Source organism: Larus michahellis, chromosome 3, assembly GCF_964199755.1.
Source record: "Larus michahellis chromosome 3, bLarMic1.1, whole genome shotgun sequence".
NCBI classification, from domain to species: Eukaryota; Metazoa; Chordata; class Aves; order Charadriiformes; family Laridae; genus Larus; species Larus michahellis.
Genome location: NC_133898.1, coordinates 113,473,312 through 113,489,768, shown reverse-complemented (window position 1 = coordinate 113,489,768; position 16,457 = coordinate 113,473,312). Strand labels below are relative to the sequence as shown.

Here is a 16,457-nt window from a genome sequence, read left to right as displayed (position 1 = left end):
GGCTCTTTTTCTGTACCTCCTGCAGGTTTTCAAAAGACCCTTTAAAGATGTGAAAACTAGGACCAGATACAGCATTTGAGTATTACTGTCATTAATGCCGTGTAAAGAGAAAAATGTTTCTTTTATAAATCCCATCTGCCAAGGATTAAGTTAGCCCTCTCCCTTCTCCCTGCCACAGTGCACTGGGAACTTAAAGTTCTGTATCCAGCCTGATCCCTAATGCCTTTGCAGAGTCGTTGCTTCCCAGGATGCAGTCTCCCATGCTATGGATGTACAGAAAACTTGCCACTGGGAAATCTGACTGTGTTCAACCACACCCTGCATACCTACCTTTGGTTTTACTCATCAAAAAGAAAGAAATCATGCTTATCATTAAAATTTGGGAATGACAGACTGGCAAACAGCATAATCGGCTTTTTTTTTTTTTTTTTTTTAAGCTGTTGTCTTACAAATGAAACTGTTAAATGGTGTCTAGTCTAGGCTCAGTCTTTCTGGAGCATCTTGATTCCCAGTTTATTTCCAACAGACATCTACTTGTTTATATTTTGCAGTCAGCTGCCGCTCCACTCACCCAGCGTGTTTTTGCTGATGTGCTGTAATGGTTTTCCCCAACAAAAAAAGCTCTATTGTACAGAGCCACAAGCTGACAGGCAGAATTCGGAAACCTGTGTCAGGCTCAGCACAGGACCAGTGGCAGATGCAGAAAGAAAGGCTGTGGGATCTGCTCTGTATGGCGGTGACAGCCCATGGTTCATCTGTTTTTTGTGTCAGCCAAGGGTAGCTCGGAGGCACGAATGGCCGTGAAACTCATCTCCCTCCACCTCGTCCTGTCAGAGCTGATGATGCAGCTCACAGCCCAGCAGCCACAGGGTCCAAGGATGAAAGCTTAAGGACGCGTAGGAAAGAGGATGAAGTTTGACAGGTTATAGGCACAAGAGGGAATTTCAGCTTTGGATTCTCACCTTTACTTATGGTGGTGACAATGTGTGATTATGCAAAACGCAATGTCCTCACCGGTCTCCTCAGCCTTGTCAGGAGACCGCATTTCATACAGTCCTATGCTGTCACCGCTACAGAAAGAGGGAAGAAGCACAGGGTGAAAGATGAGATCCCTCGGCAGCAACGGCTCCCACCGGAGCCAGGGACACAACACACTCGTCAAAGGGAAGTTCTGCTGTGCAAGGTATTTACATGCTGCAACAGAACCCAAGTCCTGTGATCCCTGTGCCGGAGAGGTCACACAAAGTTTCATCTTGAAACTCTTAAGCAGAACTTAAGCGTAACATTCAGCAAAGAGAGAAGCGCATATGACCTTTGCGTGACAACTCTGCGGTCATCCAAGCCAGGAGGTGAAATTCCCATGGACTCCCTGGAGCAGAGTCTGAAGCAACCCACCCGCCACAGTCTTTCCCCTCCTTCCCTTGGGTTTACGTATCCCACATCATTTGCTCTTAGCAAGTATTGTTGAGGTTACCACAGCTGAACAGTTATTCATCTGGCTGGTTCATGACAAGATGATGCTTTTTATCAGATCAGATGCGGGAAGCTCTTTAAAAGCTTATTACAGAAAGCAGCTACACGATTTCATGAAGACAGAAAAGCTCAAAGCACAGTGATAAAAGGTATTTTAATAGATCCATTCATACTAATACAGGAGATACCGTGTGCTGAAAACAGGGAAATATATTACATTTCTAACATGATAGGCCAGAAGATTTAATTACTAGCTTTGCTTTGAACTTGACAGCTATTACTACTCTAACTCCTGGATGCACCTGCAAAAAAAGCTGTGTCATTTTAGATTTGTAAGAAGAGGTGGTCTTAACTTGGATTTAACTACCAGGTTTACTATAATATGTGCAATAGAAAAGCACACACAATTAAGCCTTCCTGAGAAGACAACTCCCTCCACACACACCCACCTGCTCATTAAAGAGTTGGAATGGAAAAACATCTTCCCTATTATTTATTTTTCCCTCCAGTGAAGAACAAAAAAATCAAAGCCTACTGTTAACATAACGAAATCAGCGTTTCATATTTATCTTCCTGGAGAAGGATTTTTCTGTAATCCTTCCAGATGATATTCAAATGCAGTAAAGTTGATGAAATATTGTTTGGACTCCTATAAAAAAGGAGATGGAGGCATATCACACCATTTTGAACAGTCTTAATACCGTGTAGGAAAAAATGCTTCCACATGGCTTGCTAGTCTAGCTTCTTAAGGAGAAATATTAAAATAATTTGACTATGATTTGAAGGGAAGTGCCCAGTCTGTAAAAAAGTCTGAATTTTGGAAAATTTCTATCCATCCTTCAGAAACGTATAAGAATCATAGAATGTGTTGGGTTGGAAGGGACCTTAAAGACCATCTAGTCCAACCCCCCTGCAGTAAGCAGGGACATCTTTAACTAGGTCAGGTTGCTCAGAGCCTCATCAAGCCTGGCCTTGAATGTCTCCAGGGATGGGGCCTCCACCACCTCTCTGGGCAACCTGTGCCAGCGTCTCACCACCCTCATTGTAAAGAACTTCTTCCTAATGTCTGATTAAACCTGCCCTGCTCTAGTTTAAAACCATTGCCCCTCGTCCTATTGCTACATGCCCTTGCAAACAGAACATAAGAAGAAGAACATAAATCCATTTTTTAATTCCTCCATTCGGAAATATTTTTCAAAGCTACTGTTCACTTGAAGTACTAGAGAGAAATTATACAAGAGTCTGAGGGCAGGTTCAGCCTAACCTGGAATTCCACACAGGTTTAACCTGACCTCATTTTGACAGTCAGTCCCAAAGGGACATGAGAAGTTGCTGCTCATCTCAGGTACTTTGAAACACACTAAGAATTTGACTGGAAAAGTGGTAGGATTTTTGGTTTGGGGGTTGTTTTTGTTTTTTGGGTTTTTTTTCTTTAATGAGTGAGATTTTCATTGTAAATGTCCTAGATTCATGTTCCTCCAGTCCTGAAGTGCCTACATTCTCCCTTGAAACTTGAGCATGCAAGAGAGTGACTGGGTGAAGAGAAATATGTGGGATGACTTTTTTCAGGCCACAAAATGCCTGCACAACATGGGACAAAGGTACAGAGGTTAACAGAGGTACAACTGCATTTTGTGTAGTCTACAGCCAGGTGGACAGACTTCGCAATGGTTTGGTCACTGCTGACTGGCAGTGAGCTACACAGGCAAAACAACGGCAAAATAGGAGGCAAGAAGAAATTGATATAATGGCATTCTCCCAAAGCATACACTCCCTATATCCCTGGAACTTTGCGGAGGTACTCTCCCTACGCCTGTTGGATTAGAGCTGTACAAGTGACTGTCAGTGCTTTTCTCCTGTATCTTGTGTTGTATCAGCACATTTACCAAAAGTGCTGTATCAGTTGAGAGGACTGCATCCAGCTTTGGAGTCCCCACCGTAAGAAGGACATGGACCTGTTGGAACAGCTCCAGAGGAGGGCCATGAAGATGATCCAAATGCTGCAGCACCTCTGCTATGAGGACAGGCTGAGAGAGTTGGGGTTGTTCAGCCTGGAGAAGAGAAGGCTCCAGGGAGACCTTAGAGCAGCCTTCCAGTACCTGAAGGGGGCCTACAGGAAAGATGGGGAGGGGCTCTTTATGAGGGAGTGGAGCGACAGGACAAGGGGTAACAGTTTTAAACTGAAAAAGGGGAGATTTAAATTAGATATTAGGAAGAAATTCTTTACTGTGAGGGTGGTGAGACACTGGATCAGGCTGCCCAGAGAAGTTGTGGATGCCCCATCCCTGAAAGTGTTCAAGGCCAGGCTGGATGGGGCTTTGAGCAGCCTGGTCTAGTGGGAGGTGTCCCTGACCATGGCAGGGGGGTTGGAACTAGATGATCGTTTCCATTCCTTTCCTTTCCAACCCAGACCATACTATGATTCTATGACTGTGGTCCTTTGATAGAAAAGGGAATTAGATATGTAATTTATCTCCAGTTTTCTGCCTCAAGTTTCCCATGTAGCCTCAAAACCGAGCCAACCAACACCCCATACACACACAGGAGAACACAGGGAAAGAGCATAAAAGAAGATGGAAGTGATCCGAACAAGAAAATACAGCTCTGTATACAGGGTACACAGTCCCTTCTCTGTGTACACTGTTACTCATTTATAGCATGGCACGCAATGCTGTAATTCATACCACCACAGCAGTCAAAGGCCTCCATTCAGCCTGGCTGCCTTCATGGCTAACACCAGACGATCCTCCAAGAAGGCTCTGAAATAACTCGCATCTTCCCTGTCCTTCAAGTGCTGCTCACTCATTTACAGGCACACCAAGTCTTTACACATTAAGAGTTCGTACACTTTTAAGATGTACCATCAGATGCCCCATGCTCTTGTTCGTTTTGAGACAGATTGCCCTGAAGCCGCTCTCTTTGCATTTGCATGCTTTGCATATGTGATATTGCCACTGAATAGATGGCATCTGCCAAAGCATGCTGCATTGAGAGAAAAAACACTATATTTACATTATTCTTTTCTGAGGAACTCGTATCTTGTTTCCTTTGGCAGTTCCATTATATTACTTAACTGTTAACATCCATAGGAAATATCAACATTCAAGAACAGCAAGTATTTTTGGAAATAATTTATGCAAAGTATCCCTATTTCAAAATATCCTCATTTCCTTGTTTCTGTGTACTGAATGGCTGCTGAGTAGGAAGAAAAAAATGAAACTGGAGGAGGTTTTTTGTATTATTATTATGACAAGTAACTGTTGTTTTAGAGAAATACAGGAAGAGCATATTTAGAAAAAAGTTCTCAGGCAAATCAGGGAATCTCTTCTGATCCCTGCAGACTTCCCATCACTGTAGGTATATATTAGTTTTAAACGGCAGGAGTCACCTCAATTACAGAGAAAGTCAATTTGGTGCTTAGACTCCCTAAGCATATAATGATGCAATCACAGAAGATACCGTTATCACTGAGTTCTCTTTAGCTTTTATAAATGCATCAAATGCGCCTATATCTGATGTCTGCACTCAAGGTAAGAGGTCCATGCAGATAGGAATCTAGGTCTTGTAAATTATTTCTTACTGTCACATTACAGCATTTACCATTTTTAAGTACTAGAGTTCTGTATGTCTTCACTGAATGAAAATAATCAAAGCTCTGATAAACATCTAGGAGGGATCTCATTGAGGAACCTCTGGATTTTATCCCACTCAAGCCCTGAAACATTTGGACAGCAGACACAGAAGACTTTGGCTAACATGAAACACCTACGTTCAGGTCTACAGCTTCTACAAAGAGCACTTCCCACACATTTCTTGGAAGACCTACTTGCAGATGGTCAGAAGACTAACCTCCTGCAGCCTTCCAGCAACTTCCAAGTGCAAAGATAGCTACTGTCTTCCCAATCACCACCCCAAATACCTGTTTAGAGGTGGGCCATTCACTTTTAGCTTCAGGTAGTTCTCAGTATGTCCCTTAAGCTGGTCTCTTCCGTCAGACACACACTGACCCCCACAGCCTTACTCCATACGTGCTGATTTTCCCCTTCCCCTCCCAGAGGGTGGGCAAGCAGCCTGCTACGTGAAGGAATGAGCCATTTCGACTTCCTCATATTTTTACATGGGCTTTGCAGTAATGCAGGCAGTTACACAGGGAAAAGATAGAGCTGCTGTTTCTGAAGCAATTTAGTTGTGCTTTACTTCAAGGTGATTTTCTAGGTTTGCTTCAGACCCTCTCCCTCCCCTTCCCAAGATTAACAACTTTTCAGCGTAATTGGCAAACGTTAAAGAAACAAAAAAACAAAGTCCATAAAACATTTATCAGAAATCTTTAAACTAGAAAATATCTAACCTTGCCATAACCTGACAGATTCCTACTGTCTTTCATTTAAGCCTGCTTCCCTTAATTTTCTTTAACAGTACAGTTTTGTGGGGTTGGGGTGGTCGTTGCTGTTTCGGTGTTTGTTTTTCATTTGTTTGTTGGTTTGGGTTTGGTTTTTTTTGGGGGGGTGAGGGGGTTTGGTTTGTGGGGTTTTTGGGTTTTTTTGGGGTTTTTTTTGTTGGTTTTTTTTTGTTTGTTTGTTTGTTTTTTGTTGGGTGGTATTGTTTTGGGTTTGGTTGGGTTTGGTTTGTTTGGGTTTTTTTGGGGTTTTTTTTTCGTTTTTTTGGGGGGTTTTCTGAGAACATGAATTTCCTCTCTTTCGTATCGAACTCCAGATACTGTGAATTCTTCAAAGCCTCCATAACCAGTAAGGCTGGACAATTCCTATAGCACTCATGTTAAGGGAATCATATGAAAGCTCCCGTGGTATTCAGAAGACAAGTGGATTTTCATGTTAGCTGAGGTGACTTTGATAGGACATCCTGCTGTGCACATCCACATATTGTTTTACCCTGTCACTCTCCAAGTTGTAATTTTAGTAACACTCTGTCCAGGATAGCACAAAAACTGTTTTGTTGGTTGCTTGAGGGTGTTGGGGTTTTTTTTTCCCCTCAAAAATAGCACCATCTTCGCCCTTCTTCCACAGTTCAAGATCAGAATTATTTGATACCACAGTGTGAAACACGCAGTTATTTCAATTAAAAGACTGTTTCAGTCTCAAAGGGTAAGAAATGAAGCTGTATGAGGAAAAGATACTAAGGTGAGAGGAAAGAGCGGAGATCCTGAATGACCCTGCTGCCCTTCCAACGATCCCTCCTGAAGCTGCCACTAGCACCAGTGTTGCCTGCCAGAAAAAACAGTACATCACTATTATTAGCACAATGAGGGGACATGATGGTTTGACTCCTCCTTGTATTGGCAGCTACGTTGAATCATCCCATCCAAAAGCAACGATTCCCATTAATGAAAGTAACAAGGCCTGGCCTGCGTTGGTCTGGAGACCAGTACAGTAGAATTGTGGAAAAGAAGAAAACAAAACCTAAACAAAGAAACCAGAAAAACCCCATGCAGACCTTTCAGACAGGGGAAAACAAAACAGTGATCTTCCCAATAAAGAGCAGCCCCTGAAAACTCATTTCCCTGTAACTATAATAAAGCATCATAGCACTAGTCTAAATTGAAAAGCAGTGAAGACAGCATTATATTTCATTCAAATCTGTGAACTTCAGCTGTTTCAGGAGCTAATGGAAATGTGAAGTGACTAGTGAAAATATTTAGCGCTAACTGACAGTTTGCTCAAAAGACTATCACACTCTTTGGATTTATAAGTCGTCTAAGGATTTGTCATAACTTGATTTTAAGCTAAATATCTAACGTGATCTGAAGCTAGAACTACATTGCTGCTCCCTCTGAAGCGAGATTTTTCGAAGGCAATGTCAACCTGGAACAAAAGATGAAAGAGAAGTGGGTTGTCACCCTACTAATGCCTCTTCATAGATGCAAAGGGGACAGGAAAACAAGCAAGAACTAGACATTTTACCCTCAATAACAGTCACTGGTAAAAATATTTGAGAATGGATTTCCAGGCACAAATCCATGGAAAGTATGTGGCTGACGCTGCTGCTCCAGTGGGACATCACGTCGTGGAAGAAAGGAGAGGTTACATTTCTGAACGCCACCACGGCTGATGCCCAGTGAGGGCAGGGATTTGATGCGAGCCAAACCCTGGCGGCATTTGCTCAGGCGAGCAGCGGAGGTGAGAAACAGCAGCGGGGAGAAGGATGAGCTCACGCTGTGGAGAACGGCTCCCTCGGAGCCGCACGGATCCAAAGTACAGGGCACAGACAGACAGACACACTGGAGCCAACAGCAGCATGGAGAGGTGCCAGGGTCAGCAGCGCTGGGTAGTACAAGCCTCGCACAGCACAAATGCTCCTCGCGTAACATTTCCCAAGGCCAGGGACCATCATGTCAGAAGATAAAAAAAAAACAAACCAGCTTGGAGCCCTGAGATAAACGTGCACCCGGCAGGTGAGTAGGAACGGATGGAAAGCCATGAACACGCAGGCTTTTAAGTGTTTACCATCAGAGCTGCAGATGAGATAATACACACCGCACCCTCAGGAAGTGGTCAGTGTCAACACGTGTAGCAGCTACAAAGTTCACCACCACGTTGTGCTTAACAGCCTTGACAGATTTCATCTCCCAGTGATTAACAGGAAGAGTTGCCTGGTCTATTTTGCCTGCGGCTTACCTGAGGCACAAAGACTATATGACACCAGCTTGGTCTTAGGAGCAAGCCAGAAACCAGTGGACTTTGGACCTACCTGGTCTACACGCAAGTGGCAGAGTCGCCAGTGTCACCTTGATCCATCTCCTGCATCCTCCCAGGCAGCCCCTGCAGCACACTTGCAGTGTTCCTACCTGCGCAGCTGGAAAGTCTGGTCCTGGGGATCAGCTGAGACCAAACCTCAAGATGTAACGAGCACCAACAGCTCCTCTGAGGCACCATACGCATCCTGCAGCGGTGACCTGAGTTATCCTGCCTCTCCCGGCTTTCCAGCTGTGGCCCAATGGATGTCGTCACTTCATCTTTGCTAGAAAGCTACACACACACACACAACTAGGAAACAATGACTGACACAAAAATAACCCAGTAATTTAAAGTAGAGAGAAATGTCATCCACAAACCTTTCAAAATGTAAGATGTCAACAAGTATGAAAGTACAAAGAGCATCAGGAAAAAAAAAATGGAAAGCATTAAAGTTGTGGGTTTTTTTTTTTAAAAATTAAAATATAGACTGCCTCTCCACAAATCTAACACATTTTACACATACCCTCAATGTGCACATTTGGTCAGCACTTTTTCTACAAAAGTAAGAAGCGACAGTACACATCAAAGGTAGGAGTAATGCATAATTAATCTAAAGAAAGTAGGTGTAGGTGTTTTCTCCTCTAGGCTCCAAATGCATGACAAGAAATACATTATACACGAAGGAAGATGACGGTACAACATTAATCGAATCAGTATGAAGAAGCAAACAGAAGACTGTAAGATGCGTTCAACAGGTATCAGTGTGCAAAAGTGATCAGCTAATTGAAAGAGTCACACAGGGTATGTTTATGCAAAACAAAGACAGGAGAAATAATGGAAATAAAACTGAACTGCTTCTGTTTGCGTCCTATCAAGTAACGTGCCCCATTCAAGGAATAATCTTTATACAAGACAACTACAAGAAACCTGAAAGTTTCTGGGTCTCTAAAGGATTGCTATTACAAGCCAAAATTAATAAAAGAAAGAAGAGTTAAAATAATTATTTTCAGGGGAAGGGAATTACATAAGCAGCACATTATTTTAATATATGAAAAACACTATTATAATTTAACGTTTAAGAAAAAAACAAAAAGCTTTTTCTTTCTCATCAGGCGCTTTCTACAGTATTATAAAGCTATTTGGGGATAAGGACTGAACACTTGCTCTTCCTCCATATTCAAAATTTTTACAGAAATATCCAAAGAGGAAGTAACAGTCTAATTTGAGATAAGGTCAAAAAATAGGAGCACAATACAAGTTGATTTGCAAGCAACTGAGCCAGTAAAATCCAGTTTCCTAGGAAAGTGTGTCAAAGTGGTAGGAAGAGTTCAGACTGCAATCTCTCCTTCAGCAGGCATCTTTCCATCTGCCTAGGCTGCCTCCTGCCAGAAAACTTGTAGGTTTATTGGAGATAAGCTTCTACCCCTCTCACAAATGCAACTGGAATTGGTCAAAAGGTTTGAAAATTATTAAAAGTGAGAGCAAAAGACAGACATTCACAGAGAGAGATGCACGTAATCTCTATTTTCTCAGAAAACCAGGCTAAAAATATCTATATGCTGACTGCAGTTAGCTTGGTCTTGAATTTGCAGTGGCTGTTACAAGACTGCGCTGGAGACATAAGCCTGACCACACAAGCCACAGAGCATCGCTCTCAGTCCACCGGCATGGATGTATTTCTTAATGCAGGTATACAGAGATGAAGGGAAAACTCTCTCCTTAAGTAGCAAAAGAAGGAAAACCAGAGTTAAATAACATTCATTTTCCTCCTAAGAGGACATAAACATTGTCTAACGCATCAGGCCTTAAGCAATATGGCATGACTCCTCCTGTCACCCCAGGGAGGGGGCATTTGAGCAGGGAGAGGACTCTGCACACCCATGCCACCACAGCTACCCTGCCTGGTCACTGTGGGTGGGCAGCCCCGCCTGAAAACGGAGTGTGAATTCCTCCAGGAATTGGGGGGTTATGTCATGTAACACGCCTGAGTACCTGGCAACAACTGGGCATTTCCCAAAAGTCCTTCAAGCGAGAGCATCTGGCTGGACTGCAGGCTCAGGGCCGCAGCAGATCCACCATCCCAAATTACTCTGCGTATAGCCCTGGATGCGTAGCTTCAGCAATCATCTAGCACGCTCATCTATGGCAATAACAGATAGACTGATCTGCCAGAAAGATCCTTATAAATACCAGAAAAAGATAAATAACTTCCGGTTCCTCATCACTGGACGCATTCAATGAAACACACACAAACACAGGCTCGGCAGAGAATGGATTGAAAGCAGCCCTGAGGAGAAAGACTTGGGACTGTTGGCAGACGAGAAGCTCAACAGGACCCAACAACACTCACTCACAGCCCAGAAAGCCAACCACATCCTGAGCTGCATCAAAAGCAGCATGGCCAGCAGGTCGAGGTAGGTGATTCTCCCCCTCTACTCTGCTCTCGTGAGACCCCACCTGGAGTACTGTGTCCAGCCCTGGAGCTCCCAACATAAGAAGGACATGGATCTGTAGGAGTGGGTCCAGAGGAAGCCCATGAGGATGATCCGAGGGCTGGGGCACCTCTCCTATAAGGACAGGCTGAGAGAGTTGGGGTTGTTCAGCCAGGAGAAGAGAAGGCTCCAGGGAGACCTTCCAGTACCTAAAGGGGCCTACAGGAAGGATGGGGAGGGGCTCTTTATCATGGAGTGTAGCAAAAGGACGAGGGGTAACAGTTTTAAACTGAAAGAGAGTAGATTTAGATTAGTTATTAGGAAGAAATTCTTTACTGTGAGGGTGCTGAGACCCTGGCGCAAGTTGCCCAGAGAAACTGTAGATGCCCCATCCCTGGAGGTGTTCAAGACCAGGATGGATGGGGCTTTGAGCAACCTGATCTAGTGAAAGATGTCCTTACCCATGGCAGGGGGGTTAGACTAGATGATCTTTAAGGCCCCTTCCAACCCAAACCATTCTGTGATTCCATGATGAGCGATAACCTGGCTTCCTCGCCACTTCTGCTGCCCCACCAGGAATGGGCTGTACGAGTCTACCACAGTCTGTGAATACCAACTACCCGCAACAGGAGGTGGCTACCTCAAGTCTGCATTGCTTGACAAAATGAAAGGTTCATTATCAGCATACCCAAATCTGGAACGGATGTACCTCAAGGGCAATGTGACGGGAAAGACATCAGAAGTCATAATAGTGCGAGTTTCAGGAAAGCCAGTGTGGGTGGGAGAGTACACAATCGCTTTTGACAATTCCACTAGGTCTGGCCCCTAACAGACATTGTTTAAAATATTCAAGACTAGATTCTAGATATATAGATGTGACATTATGTATATGTAAAGTATTATATGTCACATTTTATATATATACACACACTACACTACATGTAAGAGATTAATATCTGTGAGATGAAGAAATCCACACATAGCTCCCGCTACGGATCTTCACCAGCAATAAAACATGAAGCAGACCATCTGGTAAACAAATACAGCAGGATAATAAGCATAGGAAGATGACCACGTAACAGCTTATGGTGGGCCAATAATGGACTGTTGCATTAGTATGTTTTCCTAAATTCATCTTCATATTCCTCACTAGCTAAATATAAGAGTCCTCCACAAGGGCTGGATGTGTACAACAGTTGTCAGGTATTATCCAATTCTTACGCTGCGGATGACCTAATTACTAGAGGCCGGAGCTGGGATGAAGGCAGGTCAGCTGAAACCTTCTCCAAGAGCCACAGTGATAGCTTTCACAGATTGCTCAAATTCGGAGTGGAGTTTTATGATAACAGGAAATAATCCCAATGCTCCAGAAACAGAACAGTCAGGAAAATTTCCAAGTGAAAGTTAAGAGTAAATATAAAGACTACAAAAGTCCAGAACGTAGCTACTTGCAAGCAAAGCTGTGGTCAATGCAAACAAAGTTGAACACTTGTATACCATAAAAAAAATTATGCCTGAACCTGCTAAGTCAGAATCTTATTATTTTCCAGACAAACTACAAGACCCATCTTCACTCACGAGTATTTCAGGTGATCCTTTGGATATTATATGGCAGAAAAAGCTTACATTAAGTAAGCTTTAGTCCATTTCTTCAATCATAAGTCCTTTCCATTCAATACAAACAGGATGCCTTTGTATTAAATTACCATAGTGGTACCTGGAGGATAACTGCAAAGTATTTTAATGCAACAAGCTACCACTCACTTGCTAGTCTTTGAATGAAATGATACTATAAAAAGGAAATAACATTGTCTTGCCAAGACTAGAACCATCTGATGAGAATTTTTTTCCTCACTGTAACTAAAACCACCAGACACATTGGTTTACTTTCTCTGTTCCTCATTTTCATCAGCCTTTTTGAGGAAGGACACTTATGGTGTCACCACCACAAATGGCACCATCAGCAAACAATCAAGCTATTTGAAAACCCGTTTTGTACTAGCACCGCCAGCTCCACTATTCCCTGACTGCATATGCAGAAAAGCTGTAAGCGTTTCTGATCTGATTATGAAATAGAAAAATCATTCCCATTACTTTGCAGCATGCAGCCAGAGGAGCAAGTGCATTTTCAACAGCTCCTCCCAGCCATCAGGAGTGAAAAATAGAAACTACCATTATGGTCTTTTTGTCTGATCTCCTTCAAAAGGTCAGAGAAAGATGAACATTATGAGCTCCTTTCTGCAAAGCAGAACAGAAAAGGATCCCATCTTATAAAAAGAACAGCTGACCACAGCCATTCAAACTGAGAGGTGGGTTGGTTTGTAATTGTTTTCCATTTCCTTTTTGTAACTCAAGATACAAAAAGGAATAGAGTTAAAAAGCAAATCTCCAAATCAAACCCTAAGCTATTAACTCGACTGCTTAACTATTAATGCTACTCCACGGGAAACACTGTGGGAAACACAACAGGCACCGATTCCCCCGCTACATCAGGTCTCTAGGAGAGAAAGGGTCTACGTGCACAGATCAAGCTGCGGGATGATCTTTTTCCCTGAATCAGCACTGGGAGGGCAAACAACGGTTCTCTGCCAGCCTATGAGAGCATTCTTGTAAATACAGATACACTGAAGCCATTCATACCCTCAGTATGGCACTGCAGCCAAAACTCATGGTTAAGACAGCAGCCTTGTCTTTTGGCTTAACTGAGAGGAAAGTTGTCAGAAGTTACAGAAAAATAATAATAATAAAAAAAAGACACAGAAAATGTGACAAAGACTTGGAATGTAGTACCAGAAAAAACGTTAGAAACAAAGCAAATACATAGTCTGTTTTTCCCCAAAAATTATTGCCTTAAAGTACTGAAATATGAAAAATCCAGACTGCAAGTGAAGATAACTCAGAATACTAGACTGTGCTTCAAGGGCAAAAATCTACAGTAACTGTTTGTAGATGATAAACACATGATTTGACCTAGCAGCTCCCAGAATAGGAATCAGGGCAATTTAGAAGGCCGGCAAAGGGGGGTGGGGGGGTGGAAAACAACCCTTTGTTTTACCTGAAGGATGTCTCATTCAACATAGTTATATCAGATTGAAACATCCGTCATTGTACTCATATTTCAGTCACAGATGGTTTCTCCCCCTCATGAACAATATACAGATTGCACAAGAGGATAATGAAACGTGATGGCGAGGGAAAGGAAGGGAAAAAAAAAAAAACAAAAAACACAGAACTTCACCGTGAAAAAAAATCCTGTATTTTTCAAATAGTACCAGGGCAAATATTTCTGCTCCCCACTCTTTTCTCACTCGATCTTGCTTCTGTTGGGTATTTAGCAAACTTCAAGTCAGGTCACTTTGATTGATGCCCTAACATCACTAGGGGACAGTCACTCTGATTCTCCCACGCTGTAAAGCCCCATCTAAGTATAAACAGGGCAGTTTCTTTAAAGGCACAAATCTGCCCCTCAGCACACCACATCCCCACACACCCTTCCTTCTCCCCCACCCCTTCACTACATCACACGTCTAGAAGAGGAGCACACACAAACAAAGAGAAAGGCCAGCAACCAGGAGTTTGTAACTCTAAACTCCTGACGTTGTCTCTCTGCCCAAGAACATTGTAACTTCGGCTGTGGCCACCCCTGGGTCAGCACTGATAAGCTAATGTGAAATGAAGCAATCCCTTTCACAATGTAAACAGTTGTTTGGCTACAGAGGAAACAATATAAACAAACGGATCTATTTATAAATCATCGTTCGTGCTCGTTGTAGAACAGGGAATAATATGTTCCAGGGCAGAAATTACAGTATTTCCAAGAACACGGTGGAAATTCAAACAGCTTGTATCTTCTTCCACCAGCCCGCCCCATTGACACTGCGTGTTCCAGTTCTTTAGCAGCAATAAAAACAGAGTGATATAGTACCTGATCTTTCAGGAATAAGATACCCTTGATTTAAAATGACATTGGGGATCCAGGATGGGGGGGGGGGGGAAGGAGGAGGGGGGAACCCCGTTATCATGCATATGGTTTCTTCCAACATCTCAAAAAAGTCAACGGTAGCATCTCTTAAGCACAATGAGGGAAGAAATGAAATACGAGCATGAAAAAACCGACTCCCATTCCTACTTTTTCCACCCTTGCAACCCAAACGAGCCAGTTTCTCCCCAAAACCCCACACTTCACTTGTATCCGAGAACACTGGCGGTGGATGTCAAGCCACACACTCCTTTCTTTATTATTTTTCACCCCCTTGAAGAGAGGCTCTTGCACCCCGAGGTACCGGACTGTTCCAAGAAGCTTCAGCTCATTTATGGAAATCAGAGCACAGAAAACACGCGGGGCTCAGTCACCGCTTTCCTTACGTTGCCCGACAACACCCGCACCTCCGGCAGCCGCCCCCTTCCTTCCCCCCACCCCGACAGCCCGTACCGAGCGACCACCGCCCCCCCCGGCACAGAAACACCCCCTCGCCGGCCAAGTGGCGCCCACCGCAGCGGGTGTCGCTGGGTGCCGGGGCAGACGAGAGCCACCGGCAGCGGGAATAACGCCGGTCCTGCTCTTACGGCACCCCGCGGGGGAGGCCCGCAGCCCGCCGACGGCCATGTGCGCCCCACAGGGCGGGCAGAGCCCTTTACATAAGGGGATGCGGGTGCGCGGCCCCGCCACCCGCCGCCCCACCGGGGAGCGGGGACACCCCCTGTAACCCCCCCCCGCCCCGGCGGAGGTACCCCCACCTCCCGGCTCCCCCAGGACGCCTCACCCTGTCGCTCCAGCCTCTGCCGGCGCGGGGCGGGGCGGCCGGCGGAAGGTGCGCGGCGGCGCCCCGCGCTATCCCGCGGAGCGGCGGCAGGGCACCACAACCGCCGCCGCCGCCGCCCCAGGCATGGTCTCCACCCCCCCGGCGGCGCCGTCAGCCGCGGAGCCTGGAGTGTGCGCGGCAGGCGCCGCTCCCGGGCTTTTCTCCGGCGGAGGAGGAGGAGGCGGCGGCGGCGGAGGAGGGTGGGGTGAGGGCGGGCGCCATTAACCGCCGCGCCGCCGCCACCGCCCGCTTTGAAGCGGCCGCCGCGCACAGCGGCGCCCCCTGGCGGCGTCGGGAGGCGCCTCCCGGCCCGGCGTGCGCGGGGATCCCGGGATTTCCCGCCTGGAAGCGGCAGGATTGATGCCGGCCCGGCTGCGAGCGGAGGAGACGGCCGTCCCGTGATGCCAGTTTCCTCATATTTCAATATATAGTTCATATTTTTTTAAGGTTTCCCTATATTTTAATATTTTTAAATATTTTTTATTTTTTTTTACCGTATTTTAATGTGTATATATATATTTTTAAGGAATCTCATCTCGGGTTGCCCTAGAGTGACACCCCCCCCGGCCCAGCAGGGCATCCAGCAGATGGAGAGAAACAAGACGGGGGGGACTGGTTTTGCACAGGAGGGCAGGAAGGGAAGAAGGGAAACGTAAGGAATGCTTGCAAGGAAGGGAAAGAAAGGAAATGTAAGGAAACCGTGACGGTCATGGCTGTTTTGCAAGCGCTGTTTAGCAAAACCAGCTGCTTTCCTGTTGTTGGTTTATGTATGGAGCAAGGATTGGTTTTCTTCCGTAGCGCACAGAGGCACACAGGAAGAACGCGGAGCTGGAGCGGTGAACGGGAGCAGTCGGGTTGATTTAGCAAAAGGCAGCCTGCGCCCTTGGCCGAGCCGCACAGGGGTGACACGACACAGGGGGGGCACCTTGTGGGGGCCGCGGGGTCGGGGAGCGGGGCACAGAGCATCTCGCTGCAGCTCGGCTCCCGGGCATCTCTGCTCCGCTGGGATATGCAGGGAAAAAAACTGGCAAAGGCCAGGTGCGGGGGGGAAATGCAAA

At 45.2% G+C, this 16,457-nt stretch overlaps 1 protein-coding gene across 7 annotated transcripts in view; it reads right to left on the bottom strand.

Annotated features, from left to right (window-relative positions):
• The window catches only part of RNF144A (ring finger protein 144A), a 70,879-nt gene extending 55,193 nt beyond the window's left edge, over window positions 1-15,686 (bottom strand). For 2 of the 7 annotated variants that reach the window (XM_074581787.1, XM_074581786.1), the window contains exon 1: window positions 15,361-15,501. The gene's annotated coding sequence lies outside the window, so the exon portion shown is untranslated. Of the gene's footprint in view, window positions 1-962; window positions 1,002-15,360 lie in introns of those variants that run through there. The other 5 variants (XM_074581783.1, XM_074581781.1, XM_074581780.1 and 2 more) reach the window with 5 other exon arrangements.
• Window positions 15,687-16,457: the final 771 nt, after the last annotated feature.